We start from the raw sequence: 9491 nt of genomic DNA on the forward strand, positions 1-9491 counted from the left end.
TTTTGGGGCCGTTGGGTACACTGGCCTGCTGTAAAATTTATATCCAATGACCGTGTAATCTACCTCCAGCTACATACTTACTTGTTCTTTTATGTACGCTAAATGCATAATTTTTGGGGCCTTTGGGTTCACTAGCCTGCTATAAAATTGATATCCAATGACCGTGTTATCTACCTCCAGCCACATACTTAATTGTTCTTTTATGTACGCTGAATGCATTATTTTTGAGGGCTTTGGGTACACTGACCTGCTGTAAAATTGATATCCAATGACCGTGTAATCTACCTCCAGCCACATAATTAATTGTTCTTTTATGTACGCTGAATGCATAATTGTTGCGTCCACTGAGGAATTCAACACCAGTGACAACCACGTGTTATCGAATTTCAAATATTATCATTAGGGTTTTTTAAAGAGCCATGTTTTTAATCCTAGTTAATATTTTTGATAAAAAGAAAAAGAAAACGAAACAAGCGGCACTCACCGTTGATAGGCTGGTAACTTTATTCCATGGCAGGAGGGGGGTGCAAGGGTTGCAGATACAGCAGCAAATAAGCAACAGCCGTTTCGCGCGTGTATGCGCTTCTTCTGGCTTTCCAACACTGAAGAGGTCACGGCACCTTCTTATAGTGCACAGGAAGCCGCATCATCGCAGTAATTTGCTTAATTACTAAGTAATCAACACCTGGCCTCTCAAGAGGGAGGGCAGGGATTACAGTCAGGCGGGACCTCTTCAATGATGTAAGGTGCATATGTGAACATACATAAACCAATAAGAACAAATCAAAATACGAAAATACAATAAGCGAGAGTGGTTCATTACAAAAATACGCTCATATCTATTTTTTCATTTAGTCCCAGCGGACCCAATGCATCCGTGCGTAGGATCCATATAGTTTCTCTTCTCAGAAGCTCCCTTTCTCTGTCACCACCTCTTTCAGTGCGGTTAACTACTTCAAGGCCAGCAAAAGTCAGCACATTGGGATTTCCACTATGTGCCCTGTTCACATGATCAATTAACCGCGGAACACCCTTTCCTGTTTTTAAGGAGTTTAGGTGTTCGCGGAATCTTTCAAATAAGCAGCGGATAGTTTTTCCGATGTAGAAGCGTCCGCATCTACATAAAATTATATAAACCACAAATTTGCTGCGGCAGGTAATAAGTGGAAAAACCCTATGTTCTATCCCTGCAACAGAGATCACTTGTAGTTGGGAATTGAAGCTGCAGAAGGAACAGCTTCTGCAACTCCTATTCCCTTTTGGTCTCTGTTCAGACAGCCATGTGAGACGTTTTTTTCTGAAATGGCTAGTTACCACTTGATCGCGTATAGTATGGCATCTTCTAAACGCTATCACTGGTTTCATATCTTTCAATTGTTTTAGGGAATCGTCCCTCACTAGGATACTCCAATTTTTCTTTATGACCTGTTTTATCTTATCGGCCATAGGACTGAATTTAAAGGAAAAGGCGAAGGGTGGGGGCCCTTTTATTGAGGGTTTACCCTCCCTTACTTCTGTCTGATGTACTTGTGACGCTTTTGTCATAGCTTGATTCAACAAGTCTGGGGGATACCCTCTACGTCTGAGCCTAGCGCGCAGATCCTGCGCCTGTTTATCATAACTCATTGAGGTGGTATTTATACGCGCGAGTCTTCTGAATTGGCCATATGGCACTGATTGTTTTACTGTGCTTGGGTGATAGCTAGAGAAATGGAGGAGGGAGTTGGCGGCGGTCGGCTTGCGAAAACCTTCCGTCACCAACTCCCCCTCCACCACTGATACCACTACATCCAGAAACTCGATTTTATTGCCCCCAAACTGGTAAGTAAAACGCATGTTCATGTCATTCTGTGTATTCAAGTAATCCACGAAAGCCCGGAAATGTGCCTCGTCGCTGGACCATATGATGAAAACATCATCCACGAATCTGTAATAGGCATGCATATATTTCAGAAATGGATTAGAACTTGAGTACACAAAACGGTCTTCGAACCGGGCCAGGTACAGATTGGCAAAAGTACACGCCACTGGGGTCCCCATCGCGGTACCGACCCTTTGTTTATACCAGGAATCTCCGAACATAAAGGCATTGTTAGTGAGAATTAGTTTCAGGCCTTCCGTGATGAACATCTTGAAGTCCTCACTTCTATCTGTGTTCTGTAGGACTTCCATCACTGCCTCAATGCCCTTATCCTGAGGGATCCGGGTATAGAGACTCTCCACATCGAGGGACACGAGTCGGAACTCCTCCTGCCACTGAATATCGGTCAGTGACCGGAGGAGGTCCGACGTGTCCCTCAAATGTGAGGGTATCATCTTAACAATAGGTCTCAAAAGCCAGTCTATGTACCTGGACACCGGTTCGGTCACTGACCCAGTCCCAGAGACAATAGGTCGCCCAGGGGGCCGGGTCAGTGACTTGTGTATTTTAGGCAAAAAATACCAGGTGGGGCGTCTCGGAAAAGTCGGAAGCAGTTTTTCTGCCTGCTGGCGTGATACTACATTTTTCTCTACGTATGTATGTAAAAACCTGCGCAGAATATTTTGGATTTTCCAAGTGGGATCAGTACACAATTTCTCATACACCTGTCTGTCATCCAATTGTCTAAGTGCTTCGGAAACATAGTAAGACTTGCTCAGTATCACTATATTACCCCCCTTGTCCGCCGGCTTCACCACTAGATCCTCTCTATTTTTCAGCCACTTTAAGGCTTTTTTCTCTGCATCTGTGAGATTATTTTCAGCACGGGGATATACCAAAGCCTTAACCTCTTCCAACACTCTTTGCTGGAAGAGGTCAATGCTAGAGCCGGGGGGCAAGGGGGGACAATAGGTGGAGCGAATGCCCCCTGTGAACGCAGAGCATTCAATATCCTGTGCCTGATCCCTCAACACGGAATCTGTCAAGGCCTCAAGGCAAGAGATTTCCTCATCGCTAAAGTTAGCATTGATGCTGAAACCTAGAGGGCCGATACTCATAGGTCGTTCCCCTTCAAGGTGGATAGGAGGTATTTTGGGAGCTATAGGGTTCTCATATATTCTTTTAAGGTTAAGTTTTCTGGTGGCTTTAAATAGTTAATATTTTTAGTTCTTTTAAACATATGTATTTGACATGTATTTGTACTGGCCTACAGTACAATATTTATGCAGCGACTGCCTAATGTACCTCCAACCACATAATCACTTGATCTTTTCTGTCCGGTGAATGCCTAATGTTTGGGGTCTGTAATCCAGTGGCCTACAGTAAATTTTTTATCCATTGACCGCATAATGTACCTCAAGCCGCATAATCAAAATTTCTGTTATGTCAGGCGATTACCTAATTTTTAAGGCACGTACTCCCATGGCCTAAAATCATTTTTTTCTAGGCTCCAACAGGGCACATTTAAGAGAATTTCCCTTTGAGACGCATAAAAATGTCCACTGATCGAGACATATTTTTGGTGGGAATTTTTGTAATTTATTCACCTCTAGTATGTCACTGTCTATGTTGTAGGACTATTTGTGCACTTCTAAAAAGTATTTGGTGGCTGCAAATATGACCTGAAGGTTTTTCTGGTTCACCTGCCATTAAAGTGAATGGGGCCCAACGCGAACTTGCGATTCGCGAACATTTGATCGCGTTCGGGAATCGTCCCCGCAGATGTTTGTCCATCACTACTCACCAGCAGCAGCAGCAGCTAGACCTGCAGCAGGACCTGAACCAGCATGTGGTGGCATACTTGGACAGCACCCTGCCACCCCACATTGAAGATCCGCTGGACTACTGGGCAGCCAAACTGGATTTGTGGCCGCAACTGGCAGATTTGCCCTGGAAAAGCTGTACTGCCCGGCCAGTAGTTTGGCATCAGAGCCGGTGTTTAGTGTGGCAGGGGCCATAGTTACCCCAAGAAGAACTCGCCTGTCCACCCAAAATGTGGAGATACTGACCTTTGTCAAGATGAATCAGGCGTGGATCAGCCAGGATTTCCACCCACCAATGCCTGATGCATCAGACTCGCTCATCCATGGTGCCACACCAACACTTTGACAAAAGAGACCAGTTTCTTTTGACTACCTGCTTCAGCTGCTATTCTGATGCTGCCATCTGCCTGATGCCACACATCTGATGCCAAGTGCTCCTTCTTTCACCCACCATCTTTATCTGGTACTGGTATTGCCACCCACCTCCCCACTCTGTCACCGGGTCACTTTGTTGTCTCCGGATGCTGCTGCCACCTCCACAATATGTCACCTTGGTACTCTGTGGTCTCCTGATGCTGCTTCCACCTCCACACTATGTCACCTTGGTACTCTGTGGCCTCCTCATGCTGCTGCTGCTGCCACCTCCACACTGTCATTGTGCCACCCTGTGGCCTCCTCCTGATGCTGCTGATGCCACATCCACACCCTGTCATTGTGCCACTCTGTTGCCTCCTGATGCTGCTGCTGCCATCTCCACACTGTCATTGTGCCACCCTGTGGCCTCCTCCTGATGCTGCTGCCGACACCTCCACACTCTGTCATTGAGCCACCCTGTGGCCTCCTGATGCTGCTGCCACCTACACACTGTCATTGTGCCACCCTGTGGTCTCCTCCTGATGCTGCTACCACTTCCTCACTCTGTCATTGTGCAACTCTGTCGCCTCCTGATGCTGATGCCACCTCTGCACTGTCATTGTGGCACCCTGTGGCCTCCTTTTGATGCTGATGCTGCCGCCACCTCCACACTGTGTCATTCTGCCACTCTGTGGCCTCCTGACGATGTTTCTGCCACCTCCACACCAGTAGGTGGCAGCGAATATGGCAGATCTAGAGTTGTGCAGAATGGAAACTTAATTTCCATTTTAAACCCCCCTCTATGGTGTGGTGGGCATGTTCCACTTGCTGCAGGAAGGGTGGAGTTCTAGTTAGAGTAAATTCTTAACTCACCCCTGCTAAGGGAGGTTGTGCAGGAGCACGTCCCTGCTGAACGTGCCCAGTCTGAGACAGCTAGAGCACCTTCAGCTCTTCTGGATATGGAGGCCACAGCTGGAAGCCTCAGAATCCAGGAAGTAGAGTTCCCTGGTCCTACTTAAGAGACAGACAACAGAGAGAAGTTGCAGCATGCAGCAAAAGCTAAGTTATACAGCTACCCTGTTAGTACAGCAGAGCCAGAGAGCAATCGATGTAGCAGAGTTGAGTTTGTTTGCCTGCCAGAGTTAATGCTAAAGCCTGCTGGAACCTAGACAAAGCCTGAAGCTGTTTGGAGAACTGTTTATGCAAAGTAAAGCTGCTATTGATCTTCATACAAGGTCTGGACTCAATTTATTATTTTGCACCTAATAGTGTTGGCGTCACGAACACAAGGGACCCTGCCGCCAAGGCACCTTAAACCCACACCACCAAGGACACCTCAACCACCATCTGGCAGGAGTTTATGGACAACGAAGTGTGCCCCGAAGGAACTAGTGCTGTCCTTCCCTTCACTGCACGCTGGCCCAGAGAGCGCTGCTAACCATGAGCAAAACAACTACACCCCCCACCTGGCTGTGGGTGTCTGATGTCAGTTGAAATGATGTTGAAGACCAAGTCAACCATTCAAAGACAGCTGTATTGCTGGTCAAAACATAATTGCTGGTTGACAGTGGCAGCTCTGGCCTGTTGCTGTGACTGCTGCTACTACACCCTCCCCCTTTTTCTACTGCTACTTCTAACAGCAAAATTTTTGCCACTGCCTGTTCCCTCGGGGGCTCTGGCACCTGTATGTTGGACATACTGTACAGTAGGAATAATAAAGTAAGAATAAGGGGCGAGAAGAGTGATTTGTGTCCGAAAACACACAATAGGGTACCTCTTTGGCGCACAGGGACGACCACAGTTTCAGGTTTTTAGGTATAAATACTATTTATTGTTCAGTTGACAACGCGTTTCGGAGTTTATAACTCCTTTTTCAAGTCTTGGGGGCGCCAACAGCAAGGGGCAACAGGCAGAAGGTGGCTGGGTGGCTGGGTGGCTGGGTGGCTGGGGACTCCTTCTGATGTGTGCTGCGGCTGTATCTGGCATCGCCCAAAGTAAGAATAAAGGAAAATAATAAAATAAGTTATTCAGTGTCAATTTGAGCACCACAATAACAGTAGTATTAGACAGCTTATTCACCTCAATTTGAGAATCAAGGCCTAATGGGATTGCTTATCTAAGAAATAAATGGGCACCCCAATAACAGTTCTTTTACACAGCTTATTCACCCCAATTGGAGAATGAAGGCGTAATAGAATTGCGTATCAATTCAAGAAGGGGGGGGCCCAAAACAGTTAAATTAGACAGCTTATTTACCCCAATTTCAGAAGCAATGAAAAATGAAATAGCTTTTCTATTATATTCAGTTAGATACCTCTGTGCAGGGATTGATGCAAAGTGAGCTGTTTCCTATGGATTCCCTCAGCTTCAGATTACACAGCCTGCACTGTCCCTGCTCTGTCCATATGCTCTCCCTATAATCTCTCTACAATGTTTAAAAACTGTCTTTATGCTTTCCCTTCACTGTCTCTACACTGTCCCTGCAGTCTCCTTATCCATAATTCTACAATTTAAACTTTGGTAAACACTGACCCTAGCACTTGGCACATCCAATGCTAAGTTCACTGTAAAATGGCTGGAACTGGGCGGGACAAAGATTTTTATAGGGCTATGACATCACAGGGGACGGCTATCTGCTGATTGGCTGGCTGCACTGCATTATGGGTCATCTCTTGTTCCCGGGCTTCTTACTTTTACTTTGTAACACGTCACCGCCATTTAAAAAAAAAATTTCAGATGCTTTGATTTGCTCAACACCAGTGAGGACACTGCAAAAGGGTTTGCTGAAATCCAGGAAGGCAATATCCATGGTGCAACTTTCATAAAACACTTTTGCGTTATAGTGAAAAAGTGAATCAACAAGATTGATCTGACATGATCTGACCTTTTTTGAAGCAATGCTGTATCTAAAAAGTTGCTGTCTTTAGGTGGTGACTATTATCGTTTTCAGGAGGGTTTCCATTTTTTTACTACTACTACAAGATCAATGCAATTTTCTATATAAAAAATTAAATTATAAGCTATTAAATTATAAACTGTCATGGTGTTCAATACAATCTATTCTTTCACTTTCAGTAACTGTCCATTTTTATTAACTTTTTTAAATGTTGACAAAAAACAAAACAAAAAAAAAACATATTTTCTTTTTTACAGATATGGAAGGATGTTTGAAGTGTCCTGAAGACCAGTGGTCTAATGAGAGAAGAGACGCCTGTATCCCGCGACCACTTGACTTCCTTTCATATGAAGATACATTGGGATTATCTCTCATTGTTATCAATCTCTTCTTCTGTTCTGTGACGGTCGTTGTGTTGGGGATATTTATAAAGCACAAAAACACTTCAATTGTGAAAGCCAATAACCAGAACCTGAGCTATATCCTGCTCCTCTCCCTGCTCTTCTCATTTCTATGTCCTCTCTTATTCATTGGACATCCCACAAGGATGTCATGTCTGCTCCGACAAGTGACTTTTGGGATAATCTTTAGTGTTGCAGTTTCTTCAGTTTTAGCTAAAACTGTCACTGTAGTCTTGGCTTTTCATGCCATCCAACCAGGCAGGACACTGAGGCAGTGGTTGGGGAGACATCTGTCCACATTATTACTCATTACTGGTACAATAGGAGAGGTTGTGATCTCTGTTTTCTGGTTGTCTTTCTCTCCACCATTCCCAGATTATAACACTGAGATAGAGGTTGGAAAGATAATATTACAGTGTGATGAGGGATCTGCTATTGCTTTCTACTTGTCCATTGGCTACATTGGATTCCTGTCTGTGCTAAGCTTTATTGTAGCCTTCTTAGCCAGAAAACTTCCAGATACCTTCAATGAGGCTCAGTACATCACCTTCAGCATGCTGGTCTTCTGCAGTGTGTGGATCTCCTTCATCCCGGCCTATCTCAGCACCAAGGGGAAAAACATGGTGGCTGTGGAAGTTTTTGCCATCTCATCTTCCAGTGCTGGACTTCTGGGCTGTATCTTCATTCCCAAATGTTACATTATTTTAATGAGGCCAGAACTGAACACAAAACCAAATCTAATTTTTAAACAATAGCATAATTTTACAGTAGTGTAAAATTTTCACTTCACCTTAGGGCAAAAGCCATATTACTTGATGATATATACCGTGGGGGTTTAGATCTTCTCCGGGGGTCATTCACATAAATATCTTCGCCTGACACCAAGTTTAAGGTCCAAACATCGCTTTTATTTGGCACCTCAGCAAAACAAACATAAATCATACAAAATAAACACCTGCCTGGTTGGGCTCTAACTAAAAAAGGTATCTTCCTACCTTACTTAAAGCACCGTTCGCACCCGGTAATTACAAGCGGCTTTCCCAGCCTAGTGTCCCACAGCTGCCTGGCTGTACAGAGTCCTGTTCACACACGGTCTCACTTCCAGTACCTTTATGGGGGAGTGTGGCACAGTAGTCCCTCCGAATCCGGCCTCGTGACCCTTGCGCCCAGGCGTCATGGCATCACCCAATGCTCCGGCTAGCACCTAGCCCCGTGGTCCCTCAGCCAGCCCGGCTGAGACCACTAATACAGAGCCTCCAGCGGGACCATATTACACAACAAATCTCCTCCTCCTGGACTGACGCCCTGGGAGGTGCTTTATGCCAGCCCGAGCACCACCGGCTGGTCTCACCTGTGGTGGAATAGGGGTGGGGACTGCACTATCCACCCCTTCCTTGCCTCTCAACTCTTTGAGATCTGTCACTATCTCACAATACATAAACATACAAACCAGTTTTTGGTAGGTTAATAAGTTAATAGACTAAAGTAAACCAACCAAAAATTTTCAAAAGTAATACAAAAGTGTCTAAGTTGTAGCAATTTATCCTACAGCAAACGCCACTGTGATAGATTTTATCTTTTTACTCCCTGTTCCAAATTTAGGCTGAGTAGTTGTATCCACTACACTGGATGTGTAAGTCAATAATCACAATCAGATACTTTATTAAAGGGGTATTCCCATATGAGACAATGGGGGCATATCGCTAGGATATGCCCTCATTGTCTGATAGGTGCGGGTCCTACCTCTGAGACCCGCACCTATACCGAGAATGGAGCATGGAAGGTGGTGGCCGGAGGACCCCGGGTTTCCCTGGGTCCAGCCACCACCAGGCGCTCTCCCCGCACTAGTGAATGGGAGAGCACCACTCCCATTCATTTCTATGGGGCAGATGGAAATAGCTGAGCCAGTGCGCCCTCCACAATTTTGGGGCTCCGTTCTCGGTGTAGGTTCGGGTCCCAGAGGTGGGACCTTTACCTATCAGACAATGGGGGCATATCCTAGTGACATGCCCCCATTGTCTCATATGGGAATACCCCTTTAATAACCACTTTAATATATGATATAGTATAAAATAGGCAAGTAGATGATAACAAAAGAAAAAGTATAAGCACCAAATAACAATAATTAAGTATAACAATACTAATTAAAATCAAAC

The sequence above is a fragment of the Bufo bufo genome, chromosome 4 (genome assembly GCF_905171765.1).
Source record: "Bufo bufo chromosome 4, aBufBuf1.1, whole genome shotgun sequence".
In the NCBI taxonomy this organism is placed as follows: Eukaryota; Metazoa; Chordata; class Amphibia; order Anura; family Bufonidae; genus Bufo; species Bufo bufo.